The sequence below is a fragment of the Narcine bancroftii genome, chromosome 2, assembly GCF_036971445.1.
Source record: "Narcine bancroftii isolate sNarBan1 chromosome 2, sNarBan1.hap1, whole genome shotgun sequence".
In the NCBI taxonomy this organism is placed as follows: Eukaryota; Metazoa; Chordata; class Chondrichthyes; order Torpediniformes; family Narcinidae; genus Narcine; species Narcine bancroftii.
The window spans coordinates 225,206,778-225,221,217 of NC_091470.1; the positions used below are offsets into that span (position 1 = coordinate 225,206,778).

At 40.7% G+C, this 14,440-nt stretch overlaps 1 protein-coding gene across 3 annotated transcripts in view; it reads left to right on the plus strand.

The window, feature by feature from the left end:
- Positions 1–14,440, plus strand: part of rttn (rotatin) — a 397,420-nt gene that overhangs the window by 367,680 nt on the left and 15,300 nt on the right. Inside the window, exon 51 of one of the 3 annotated variants that reach the window (XR_011352026.1) lies at positions 13,824–13,915. The exons of the other annotated variants lie outside the window; for them this stretch is intronic. The gene's annotated coding sequence lies outside the window, so the exon portion shown is untranslated. The remainder of the gene's footprint in view (positions 1–13,823; positions 13,916–14,440) is intronic. 3 annotated transcript variants of the gene reach the window in all.

Here is a 14,440-nt window from a genome sequence, read left to right on the forward strand (position 1 = left end):
CAGCCTTCCAAAGTTTGCCAGTTTGTCCTTCTGGAACCGATTTCTGTCTCCTCTCTCTCTATTTCACACCTTCCCTCTCTGAGAGCAAAAACAATTCTCCTCTGCCTGCAAAGATCACATGCTTTCCCAGGCAAGCTGCTGTCGATACTTTATTGCATTCTACAAAAGTCCTGCAAAAATTCTGTGTTTTAAAATGTGTGTGTGCAAGCTGCTCTAACAATTCCTCCCAAGCCACCTCTAAATACTGTCACAATAACATGTCATTTATTTTAATTGAGCTTACCCATTACTGCCTTTTCTCTTTTGCTCCTTCATGGCAAGAATAATTTCAGAATGAAATTGTAATCTCTGGTTCTAATTTATAAAAATTTCCAGTGAATCTGAACTCACTTTTGGTAGAGAGAGAAGTGCTGAGTGATACAGGTTTTATTATAAATGCTGAGAAATGTGTCATTTAAAAAAAACTATTTAATTTGGGTGATTTTGAACCAGAGGTCACACGAAGAAGAAAAAATAGATCAGGGTACTGAATGGAAGGTTTTTTTTTGGATGCAACAGTACTGGAGATTAAATATTACATAAAGCAGAGAGTAAACAGATGCTCTGTGGAGTGAAAATGTGTGTGATGCCTTTACCAGCTTTGGGTGCACCATTTATACACATGCATCATTTGGTTTTTTTAATTATTGCCTTTCTAAATCAAGAATTTTGTTGAACTTTCTCTGGGAAGATGGGGCCGACATTTTCCCATAACCCAATGAAGGGCTCAAGCCCGAAACATCGGTTATGTATCTTTAACTTTGCTATATAAAATACACTGTTTGACCTGCTGAGTTCCTCCAGCGTTGTGTTTTTAACAACATACGTCGGTGATTGTTTAGGATGTTTGGCATTCGTGGGAGGGAGGAGTATTGTGCTGGGAGCTTTTGTTGTTATCATTTTCCTCCCCTCTTTCTGTGGACCACCCAGTAAAGGATTGGATAGATATCCATTTCCCACACCTTTACAATATGTTTCTAAAATATTAATGAAGGCCCGCAGGTCAAATACTCCATTCTCCCTCTTTTCCATGGCTTACTGTTGCCTCAGGCGAGTGAAAAATTAAATTTGCATTTTCTTCTTAGCAGCATCATTTTGGAAAGGGTAGGCCGACATTACTCATGAAGTTTTATAAGAGTCGAGCATTACATATAACTGGAGAAAATTCCCCACAAGAATACCTTAATTGCGAGAAGATTGCTCAGTATGGTCTCGGAGCAAGTCAATATTTAACCATTTCATTATCTTCTTCCCCTTCAGTATGTGAAAGGGGGTCACCCTGAACCAGAAATTATCACACCTCTTTGGAAATATTTCACTTTCATATCCATTCAAGTCATTTTTCATTTGATCTTCATGGCTATCAGTATTTATTATAATAAAAAAAATAAATCTTCTTAGAAAAATATAAAGCAGCTTAGTCATTTTCAACACAGCTCATAGTTATTTTGTGTGATAGATTGTTGCACGATGTGCCAAGAGATCAAATTTGAATCAGTATCGGACATAATACTGCATCCCAAATCCACACGTAGATGAGCTGTTCACTCAGTTACTTATCAGCAAGTCTTCTGGCATTCAGCCATTTAACCTATTTGTATAAAGGCTATGTGATCTTGATAATAGAATGGAACTACAGAGACTGTGCAGACCAGGAGTAGGATGGGGAAAAATTGAACTGAGTCAGAGAAAATGTTGGAAGCAATTTTACATTTTTATTGCACTTATTAAAGCATATTTCAAAGACCGTGTACTAGTGGGATATAAGCAAGAAAGATTCCAATTTCTACTGGAGTAACAGATCTATAGATTTTCTTTTTAACTTGTCTTCTTCTCGTAAGGACACTGACATTAGAAAATGCACACACCACTTCCACAGAGGCTGAGCTTAACAGGCTATTACTCACTTGGAGGTTTATTCTAGGCCCTGCAATTAGGAGGACCTGGCAAATGTGGGACGTGCACCTCTTGAGGAGAATTGGATGATTGAAGGGGAACCCACACGACGTGTGTGGAAGAGGAAAGGTGCTCCACTAGGTCAGATGAAGCCTTTCTTTATCCAGCTTGACTTCCATTCTACTGGGCCCTTGGTGGAGGGGGGGTGGGGTGCGGAGGGACTGCTGTCTTTCTGCCTACCTACATTTTCAGTAGGACGGAAATTGAACCAGCAGAAGTTCTGATGAGGGATTTTAATTTCTATGGGGAAATACCCTTTTCCATCATGTTGAATGTTTACAGGCATCTTAATATAATGACATGGAGCCTCTATTTTGTGGATGGACTATAAATGCCATCATTCCATAGACAATTTGGTGTGGGCCAGGTAGAATGAAATGGTCAAGTGAGTTAATGACATTTGAGTTTCTCGAATTGACTGAAGCTTTCACGATTTTGTTAACTCCATGTTAAAATGCTTTTGACCAGTCCTTGGATTCTGCTGTGGTCGAGCTGGTGCTCTGGTCAGAGAGCGCAACCAAAGGCCAGCAGCCCGCGCAATGGCACTGGCCCCAACAAGTGAACCGGTGGGTGAATAGCAAAGGCAGTTTAAAGGCCAGCATCCTCAAAATGGCACTGGCCTTGCTGCGCAGCCAATAGACAGAGGCAGCGCGCGGGGAAAGAAGGGCATTGTTATGCAGGTAAGTACCCGCACACAGGAAACCCGCATGTTGTGACCTCAGTGGGGGGGGGGTCACGGCAGGAACAGTGCAAGTATAGGGCCTGAACCCTAATAAAACAGAGCTTAACCTGACTATACTACGTGTGTGTGAATACTTTTGAGTAGGGCGCGGCTCATTATCATCATGGCCCATCCCTTCGTGAGCGAAGATGAACACGGTGCCTTGTAGCTCTTCTGCCCTCACAGAACTTTTTGTAGTTGTTGGTACATTATGATGTGCCACTGCGAATCGCGGAATTCCATGCCGTGCAATTTTTTTTTTGCGAGGCCCTCCCAGTCAGTATGGTTGACATGGAATGATTGGAGATCATGCTTGCTTACTTCTTTGTAGTGATGACGTGGGTGGCCAACAGGGTGGGGAGCATCTGGTGGCCCACCATAGAGGGCATCTTTGGGCAAGCGGCCGTTCTCCATACGGATAATGTGACCAGCCCACCGCAGGCGGCAAGCGCAGATGATTGAGTAGAGGTCCGTACTTCCAATCTTCTCCAGGACTTGGACGTTTGTGACTCTGTCATGCCATGAATAGTCTAGGATGGGCTGAGGCAACGGAAATTAAATGCATTAAGGCAGTGTCCTTGCTTTCTGTATGTGACCCAGGATTCACAGCCTTAGAGTACTTAGCACTCAGGACTCGTAGACTCGGAGCTTCAACTTGGTGGAGAGGTGGAAGTTATCTCATGTATGACGGCACTGCCATATTTTTATAAAATGTCCTTTTGTCCCTTTTGGCTGGCTGATAAATTTGTTTAAAAAAAAACATGCTCTATAATTCAGACCGAAACAAAAAGTGAATGCTGAGGTCAGAGCCTTGTTGATTTTAATTTGAGTAGATGAGTGTACTTTGGGGCTTGCAAAAATTCTTAGTGTGCAGAATATGTCATCATTTGTGAAAATATGGTTTTCAATCACACTGAGTAACAGAATCCCCACAAATGAATGCTTAGGGTTTGGGATGGTGATATAATATTGCTACTAAGGTATTTATAAATAATTCACTGTGATTAAATAAATTGCTTGGATTTCAAAGAGAAAAATGATTTTAAAATTTAAGAATAACAATATTTAGAAATTGTATTTTGTTGATCTGCATGTGTTGGGGCTGGCAAGAAGATTAAGTGGCAACTAAATTTTAATGAATGTATCGTTCTCAGACTTTAGTAAAAGAAATTGGTAAACAGATTATTTTAAAATCTGGCTTTGTTACTGGACTTGTTGAGGTACATTTACTGGTCTTGTTGAGGTATGTTTACTGTCACTTTCTGAATTATGATATAATTTTTGCTTCAGCAGATCAGTTTATTTGTGATGTATCTGGCTGTTGGGCTTAGACTGTTGAATCCAATGGAGTGATTTTCTCCAATGACAAACTAAGTGTTGCTTTTGAATCCGGTTCATTGTTGATGTTCAAAATGCATTTGGCACTCCTGTCAGTAAAAAAAAGCTTGTCAAAAAAGTAGCACGTTTAGAAAATCCGCCATCATGTTATTTATGTGAGATAATGAGTGTGGTTGGGGGGGGGGGGGGGGGGAAAGTGGCAGTACATGGTTACTTTAAACTTTGTTTGTAATCTGGATCATAGATCTTCCCGCAACCAAGCTCAGTGCAAGGTAAGCCATTATCAACAGGAATGTCGTGCAGTTAAATTCACTTTGCTTTCACCCTACATTTTGTAATAGGTTATACTTTGAAAAGTTAATCTTTTGTTTTACTGAATATGTTTCTTATTTTCCTTTTGAAAACATCAGCTTATTGCTCACAGTAACATCCTGTCCTCTTTTTTGTTATCTTGTTTTCTTTGTTGCATGTCATTCCACCTCACTAGTTATTTCCCCCTGACATAGTCTGGAGGAGGTTATGGTTGGTGGTGAGAAGTTGACTTGAACTGACACATGTGCAGTTAATCTTTAGCAGGTCAGCCTAAACCATAAAGAAAGATAATTTTTTTTAAACTTTATTAATTTGAAAAATTATTAGTAATCATACAAAATACAGACCATAACAAGAATTTATATATATATAAAAAAAATTTTAAAAGAAAAAAAATAATTAAATTCCCACCCCCCCCCCCCCACCCCTTCAGCCAGCTCTCCTAAGGAGAGCCAAAGAAATATATAAAGAAAAACTAAAAAATAAAATAAATCAAAGTACATCTAAATGCATGTAATCCAAATATAGTGACACTTTTAACAAAAAGAGAATAATTATCATGCAAAACATTTGTAAATGTTTCCATAACAATACAAGCTTTCATTTAATTATGCCATTGCATTATATTAATCACTGTATTATCTTTCCATGTACTTGCTATACATTTTTGAGCTACGGATAATGCTAAATATACAAATGCAATTTGAAATTTATCCAACCCCAATCACTTTAAAGGAATCATATAACCCAATGAAAAAAGGATGGATCTAATGGTAACAAACTTATACAATTTTTCCAAAATTAGCTTAATTTGTTCCCAAAATGGTTGTACATACGTACAGGACCAAACAGTATGTAAGAAAGTTCGAACACATGTACCACATCTAAAACAGGAATCTGAATTACTAAAGCCATATTTTTTCAATTTCTCAGGAGTTAAATATAACTGATGCAAAAAATTATAATTAACCATTCTGTATCGTAGATTCGTAAATCTAGTAACACTATCATAACAAATATCCGTCCAATATTCTTCAGGAAAAACAAAAGTTAAGTCATTTTCCCATTTGAGCTTAGATTTCTCCCAGTCCCGCTTATCCATATTATCTTGTAATACTTGATGCAATGAAATATAGCCCTTTTTAGGTATAGACGATATCAAAGACTCGAATTCCGACAAGACAGGTAAAATCATCTCTCTACCATACATATTTTTTTTTAACCAATGATCAAAGTTGATAATAAACAAATAAAGGATTTTCAGCAATACTAAAACACTCTTTCAATTGAGTAAAAGAAAGAAACTGACCTTCTACAAAATAATCCTGCAATGTTTTTATACCCTTAAAATCCCAATTCTATAAATGACTATTAAATAATGAAAAAGGAATACATGATTACCTATTGTTAAAATAGATAATTTACCTTTTGATCCTATAATCAATAGATGTTTTAATATCGGCATATTATATTCCCGTAATAAATTTATATTCCACTGAAATATAAATTGATGTATTGCAGTTTCAGAGGTACATGCCATCTCAACTTTAGCCCAACTTGGAGGCCGAATCAAATCCATCAAACCACTAATAAATTTACGTTGGGCTGCTTCATAATAGTTCTGAAAATGAGGTAATTGCAATCCACCTAATGCATACTTCCAAGTAAGTTTATTTAATGCTACCCTTGGTAATTTACCTTTCCATAAAAATTCCCTAGTGACTTTATTTAAGTCCTGAAAAAAGTTACTTGTAAGAGAACATGGTATTGATTGAAACAAATATTAAATACATGGAAAAATATTCATTTTAATACAATTAACCCAACCAATTAAAGTTAACGGAAGGTCCTTCCACTTAATTAAATCTGCTTTAATCTTTTTCAATAATGGAACATAATTTAATTTATATAAAGATTTATACTCAGTATTCACAATTATTCCTAAATATTTAATTTTATCCGACCATTTCAAATTAATAACATTTTTATAAACTGAATAATCTCCTTCACCAACTGGTAAAATTTCACTTTTATCCCAATTAATTTTATATCCAGATAATGATCCATACTGTAATAAACATTCCTGTAAGTGTGGCAAAGATTGTTCTGGATTTGTTAAATATATCAAAACATCATCTGCAAATAAATTAATCTTATACTCTTCATCCAGAACTCTCATCCCTTGTATCTTTTCATTTTGCCATATTAATTGAGCTAATGGTTCAATGACCAATGCAAACAGGGCTAGTGACAATCGACAACCCTGTCAGGTAGATCGTGTCAGTTAAAATGACGATGAAACTTGTCCATTTGTCATCACCCTAGCAGTCGGGTTTGTATATAAAGCTTTAACTCAACCAATAAAAAAGGGCCAAATTTAAACTTCTCCAAAACCTTAAATAAAAAATTCCATTCGACCCTATCAGAACCTTTTTCCGCATCAAGTGCAACCACCATTGGATGGTTAGATTGCTGCTGGTATGCATTGATCAAACTAATTAATCGAAGAATGTTATCTGAAGCATGTCTATTTTTAATAAAACCTGTTTGATCTACATGTATCAATTTAGGTAAATATTTAGCAAGTTGATTTCCTAACATTTTAGCTATTCCACATTCAATAAAGAAATAGGTCTATACAAAGACACCTTTAATGGATCTCTATCTTTCTTTGGAATTACAGTAATTAAAGCACTAGAACAAGATTCTGGTAACTCATAATGTTCAGTCACTTGTTGTAATACCTCCCCGAATGCCAAAGATAAGTCTTCATAGAAAACTTTATAAAATTCCACCGAAAACCCATAATCACCTGGTGACTTACCATGAGGCATTTCCAACATAGCAGTCTACATTTCTAAATCTGTAAAGGGAGCTTCCAAATCTATAATATCCTCTTATTCTAATGTTGATAACATTAATGTATATATTTTTTTATAAAATCAATAAAACTAGTCATTGATTTCCTGAGGTTTATAGGAAACTATTGAATTCTTTTTAACAGCATTAATGACCCTTGAGGTCTGTTCCTTCTTTAACTGCCATGCAAGTACTTTGTGCGCCTTCTCACCCCATTCATAATATCGTTACTTAGATCGATTAAGTAAACATTCAAATTGATAAGTCTGTAACGTATTATACCACAGTTTCAATTTAGTCAAAGCTATTTTCTGATCTTCTGTCACTCTTTTCTGAAATTCCTTCTCCAGTTCACCAATCTGCTTTTCTAATTTAAGACTTTCAGCCATATACCCTTTCTTAACTTTAGTAGTATAACTAATTATTTGTCCTCTTAAATAAGCTTTTAACGCATCCCATAATATAAAATGACTTTTAACTGAATTAGCATTTTCAATTAAGAAAAAAATCAATCTTTTCCTTATCAAAAGCAACAAATTCAGGTTTTTTCAACAATGTTGTATTAAACCTCCATCTATAGGATGAATGTAACACCTCCACACTTACATAAGAAAAAAATAATAAAGAATGATTTGATATAACTCTACTCTTATATTCTGCCAGCAATACCTTTCCTTGTAAATGTGCCAATATTAAAAAAAAAAAAATCTACTCTAGTAAAGGAATCATGTCAGGAAGAATGAAAAGAGAAATTTTTCTCTGTAGGATTAATCCTTCTCCAAATATCTACCAAATTTAAATCTTTAATTAAAGCCCCAATTTGTATCGCCATCTTTGATTATCTAATACATTTTGGGGATTTGTCCATCAAAGGATCCAAAACACAATTGAAATTACCCCCAACTGGAATATTTTAATTAGCTTGATTTAATAACAAAAAAGCATCTGAAATTAAAACATTCATCATCTACATTAGGTGCATAGGTATTAAGTCCAAAGTTCATTAAAGATTTTACAGTCCACTTTTAAAACCCTCTCAGCATTCCCCTCTACAGTCTGTAACTCAAAAGATAAATTATTATGAACTAAAATCACAACACCTTTTGCCTTAGAATTAAATGAAGAAAAAAAAATGACCAACCCAACCTCTTTCAATTTCAAATGTTCTTTTTCAGTCAAATGTGTTTCTTGTAAAAATGCAATATCAATTTTCATTTTCTTAATATAAGATAAAACTTGCTTTTGCTTAATTGGATTATTTAATCATTGAACATTAAAAGTTGCAAATTTCAAACTAGACATTTTAATAAACTAACAATATAATCACTTAATACGAAAAGTCGCTCTCCTACTAATAAAGAAAATCCACTCTCCCTCCCCTAAAATGATAGAAAAAGTTTATATAAAAAGGAATACAATTAATTTCCCCCCCCCCCAAAAAAAGAACCACCCAGAGGTAGTAATTCCCTAAAAAAACTGGGTGTGGTAAACCCCACCGATGGCAGATGAATATCTAAGATATCAGTGTCCTTCACTGATTTCCAGCCAGAAATACAATATATATTATAATGTAATACAACATCATAGAAATATTCAGCCCTGAGACTCCAGTCCCAAAAATTGGTTCGAATCTTCAACATCACTAGGACTGTGTGTCAAAACTTCCTTCTTCCCATCTTTCCCATTCTTCCCGTTCTTTCCATTCTGTCCATTTCCATGCCCATTGGCCCTTCTTTTAGGTGACGACGGTGAGATTCTTCCCTGACCATGTAAATCTGGTAACGAATTAGCAAAAACCAATGCATCGTGATCATTCTCAAAAAATTGAGATTGATAATTGCCATAAAAAAACTTCAACACAGCAGGGTATCGAAAAGCAAATTTATATCCTTTCCACCACAACACATCTGTAGCCGAATTGAACTCCTGTCGACGTCTAATAATTTCTTGACTCAAATCAGCATAGAAAAAACCTCTATTATTCTGACTCATCATTGGAGCTTGACTTTGATTTGCCTTCTGTACAGCCAATCGCAAAATCATTTCTCTATCCTGATAATTCAGGCACCCAATTAAAACTGCTCTCCAGATGGTGGCATTCTCCCTCTCGACCTGGCCATTACCGCGAGGGTTATAGCTGGTGGTCCTGCTTGAAGCGATACCACACTCCAGAAGGTACTGTTGCAGCTCTGCGCTCATGAATGAGGACCCCCTGTCACTGTGGATGGAATTGGGGTACCCGAAAATGGCGAAAATACTGTGAAGGGCCTGTATCACTGAGGTGGCGGTGGTATCTGGGCAGGGCACAGCGAACGGGAAGTGGGAGTACTCGTCGATGGCCGTAAGGATGTAGTTATTACGGTTGGTCAACGGTAGGGGCCCCTTAAAGTCTACGCTAAGACGCTCAAAGGGGCGGGTGGCTTTGATAACGTGGGAGTTCCCCGGACGGAAGAAGTGGGGCTTGCATTCAACACACACCAAACAGGCTCGGGTAATGGAGCGAATCTCCTCGACTGTGTAGGGTAGGTTGCGCGCCTTCACAAAGTGGGCAAACCTAGTGACCCCTGGATGACAGAGTGCCTCATGGAGTTTCTGTAGTCTGTTCATCTGTACACTGGCTCACGTCCCCCTGGAGAGCGTGTCGGGCGGGTCGTTGAGCTTACCAGGCCAGTACAAGATGTCATAGTTAAAGGTGGAGAGTTCAATTCTCCATCTGGCGATTTTGTCGTTTTTTTTATCTTACCTCGCTGGGTGTTGCTGAACATGAAGGAGACCACGCGTTGATCAGTCACAGTGTAAAGCGCCTCTCAGCGAGGTAATGTCTCCAACGATGCACCGCTTCAACTATGGCCTGGGCCTCCTTCTCGACCGAGGAGTGTCTACTCTCTGGACCCTGGAGGGTTCTGGAGAAGAAGGCTACAGGCCCACCGCCCTGGTTCAAGGTGGCTGCCAGGGCGAAGTCGGATGCATCGCTCTCGACTTGAAACGGGACAGACTCATCGATCGCATGCAGCGTTGCAGTGGCGATGTCGGATTTGATATGCTGCTCTGGCTTCGGTCGAGAGGGGAAAAGAGGCGGTCTTGATAAGAGGACGCGCCTTGTCGGCGTAGTGTGGACCCCATTGTGCGTAACATGAGAAAAAGCCCAGGCAGCATTTGAGCGCTTTCTGGGTAGGGGGGGGGGGGTAAGTCTATTAGGAGACGCATGCGGTCAGGATCTGGCATCACTACCCCGTTCCCCACCTCGCAACCTAGAATCGCGAGTCGTGTGGTCCGGAAGACACACTTGTCAAGATTGTAGGTCAGGTTCAGCTGACCGGCAGTTTGAAGAAATTTGTCTAGGTTGGCGTCGTGGTCCTGCGCGTCGTGACCGCAGATGGTGACATTGTCCAGATATGGGAAGGTAGCAGTTAGCCCGTTCTGGTCCACCATCCGGTCCATTTCCCCCTGGAAGACCGCGACACCATTCGTGACCCCAAATGGTACCCTGAGAAATTGATTAGCTTCGAAGGCCGTAAATGGTTGGTCCTCACAGCGGATCGGGAGCTGGTGGTAGGCCGAACGTGGGTCAATGGTGGAAAATATGCGGTAATGGGCGATCTGGTTCACCACATCTGTGATCCGTTGCAGGGGGTACGCATCCAGGAGCGTGAAGCGGTTAATGGTCTGGCTATAGTCGACCACCATCCGTAGCTTTTCCCCATTCTTGACAACCACCACCTGGGCTCTCCAGGGACTTGAACTAGGTTCGATGATGCCCTCATTCAGCAATCTACGCACCTCACTCCTAATGAATTGCCTGTTTTCATAACTATATTGCCGACTTTTGGTGGCAAAAGGCTTCCAGCCAGGGGTGAGGCTTGCAAAGAGTGCTGGCGGGGCAATCCGGAGTGTGGAAAGGCCACAGAAGTGGGCACGGGGGCAGGTTGCTCGGGTGCTTCAGGGGTGGGGCGATGGCAGACTGAGAGGGGGGCGTGGGGTCTCCCAAAGTGTAGGGACACCGTTCGAAACTGATACTGAAAGTCTAATCCCAGCAACACTGGGGCGCCCAATTGGGGAAGGATGAATAATTTGAAGTGGGTGACCGTTACACCCTGTACTTCCAGCGTGGTGATGCAATACCCCTTTATCCCGGTCGAGTGCGACCTCGTCGCTAATGAGATCCTCTGGGTAGTGGGGATAATATCAAGTCCTCATCGGAGGGCCAGATCTGGCCGGATAAAACTGTCAGTTCACCCAGAGTCAAATAAGCAATTGGTGTAGTGTCCATGCACTTTAATCAGATCCATTGCTTTAGTGAGAGGATGAGAGCATTGCTGATTTAGTGTTAGAGAAGCAGCCACTGATCCTGTAGACAGGGGAGTTCTGCGTGTTGATGTCACGCAACGGGATGACTTCATAGGCGCAGTCAGCGCTGGCGGAGCAGGTTGGAGGTACTCCCGGAGGTGCTGTTGTGGCGGCGTCGGCGGATGAACGGTAAGTAGTGGGGGTTGTTGCTCGCGGTTGGCGGTGGGTAGGTCGTCGGTCGCGGCGGACGGGCCCCAGCGGTCGTCAGCGATGGACGCTAGGGCGAGTACCTGGTCGGTCGCAGTGGCCGCACCGGCGGCAGCGTGGGCAGTGGCAGCAGGGGAGCGAGCAGCTGTAGCGGTAGCATCATCTCCAGGGTTGGCTGTGGTGGTGGCAGCGGCAGCAGCAGCAGTAGCATCGGCCCCGGGGGTGGTCGTGGCCGTGGCAATAGCGGGCTCTACAGTCGGGACCGAGGCCGGGTCGAGTGTTCCGCACGGGGGCAAGAGGCGGGCCAACACCATGGTTGCGAGGGTGGGCTGCCCCTTCCGGGTTCGGTGTCTCCGTGACGTCAGGCGTTGCCGTGCAGGGGAGCCCTCGCTCTCATTAGACGAGAGCTCTGGGGAAGAAGAGTTTGAATGGGATAGTGGCGGTTGGGCTTCACACGAGGCACTGTGTTTGCCGGCGGCCATTTTAGACCTACAGACTGCAGCAAAATGGCAGTTTTTAAGGCACCTCTGGCACCTGGCTTTTCTTGCTGGGCACTGGGACCTGCTGTGCTTGTCCCTCCCGCAGAAATAACATTTTGGGTTCGCAGGGGGCAGTGTAGCAGCAGCCGACAGGCCATAAGTATCTCGGGGGGTGGTAGGGTAGAAGGGCACTCTACTCACATCAGAACATGGGGCCCAGTCCCTAGAGAGCTCATTTGACTTTAAGGCTGCATCCTCCATTGTGATTGCAATCCGGGCCATGTCCTCTAGTTTTTCTACCCCTTGTTCGAGCAAGCGCAGCCTCACTTCGTTCGATTGGAGCCCGGCCACATAGACATCCTGGACGAGATCATTTGTGATCTCGGCAGCAGTTTTATCCACACAATTACAGTATTTGCCCAACGCCTTGACTACTTGTAAATATGCCCTGCTGAATTCGCCGGGCTGTTGCTTCCTCGACGCAAGCACGAGCCGGGCATGAACTCTGTTCATTGGTTGATCGTACAGTTCTTTCAGTACCTTTATGGTCTCATCCTGGATGTTCTTGTAGACTCTCAAGGACACCATAGACAGCAATGCTGTTCGACGCTGGTTATCCTCCTCCACCTCAATGAGCCTTAGGAAGTTTTCAAAGTTCATCAGCCAGAACTTAAAGGCTTTGAAGGCTGTAGCTGTCTGTGGGTCGATGTCAAGTTTTTCTGGCCGAGTCAGACGCTCCATCCCTTTTAAAAAAAATTATTTTTTGCTAATAAAATTGTAGAGCTCATCGAAAGAACCAAAGACTTGTTGATCCAAACCAAGGCTTTTATTTGCAAAAGACAGGAGCTCTTCACAGGTGGCCGATCAGTCCGGAATGATCCGACCTGGTTAGGGACACAACCCTTTAAAGCCCAGACAGTAGGCGTGGCTAAGCTCTCAGCCAATCGCTGTAAGCACAGTCATTACACTCTAGATACTGTAACTATATACATTGGTGATAGGTCTGTACTATCACAAGACAGTAGTCATTGACACATCCACAGCTGCGTCCTGAAGCATGATTCTGATTTGTCTGATATACTTTGGGGGAATTTTCTTCATTGTGATTAGAACATGCTCTGTTCTTGCTACTGCCAGCAGGAAAGAGGTCTGGGTGCCACAAGTCTCTCACCACCAGGTTCAGGAACAACTGCTACCCCTCCACCATCAGACTCCTCAATGACAAACTCAATCAGGGACTCATTTAAGGACTCTTATTTGTGCACTTTATTGATTTTTAAAAAAAATTCTCTCTGTATTGCACAGTCGGTCTGTTTACATTTCTTATCTATTTACAGATCTTTATCTGTTTACATGTATACTGTATACAGTTTTTTGCACTACCAATAAGTGGAATTCGGCTTCACCTGCAGAAAAAGAATCTTAGATTGTATGTGATGTCAAGTATTTACTCTGACAATATATCTGAAATCTGTATTCAGTCATCAGTAGTGGAGGTCTTCCTTGGAATACCAGTCCCTTTGCAATTACTGAGCTTACCAGTTCTCTCTTGATGTTCCAAGCTGTTGATTTTGTAATCCTAAGGTTTTGGCGATGTCTCTTCATGTTTTATTCTTGTTTTTCAGCCTCATAATAAGTTTCATTGGCACAACTTTGGTCCTCGTGTTGAAAAATAACAAATACAGATTTCAAAAGTGATCAAAGCTTAGCAAGATAAGTAAGCTTATCTCCAATGAAGCAATTAAACATATCTGAATGTGAAACCAAATGTCCCAAACATTATGGTGCCCTGAAATGAGGGGATTGTGTATAAAACGTGCTGTCATTCCAACATGGTTAAACCAAAATTTATACAAATAACAGGTATAAAATCTGGAATGTGCACTTTGATTACATGTGATTTGTTTGATTACAAATTTAAAACTGTGGAGCACATAAAGGAAAAAAGTGTCTTTGTCCCAAACATTATGGAGGGCACTGTAAGTGTCTAAAGTCTGACTTTTTGAATAGAAAATATAAATTGCAGTCCAATTTTTTTTTTCAAAACTGAGCTAACAAATAATGCTAAGCTCTTGTGAAATCTATTCTGTCCTAAATTTTATTTGATGCTAAAATCCTTGGAATTTGGCAAATTGGGTCATTGCCCCATTTAACAACTAACCAGTTATTAACAGTTGCTTTTGGTGATTACTTAATGCATTCTTTATATTTTCAATCATTAATTTTAATTGTATGAACTAGC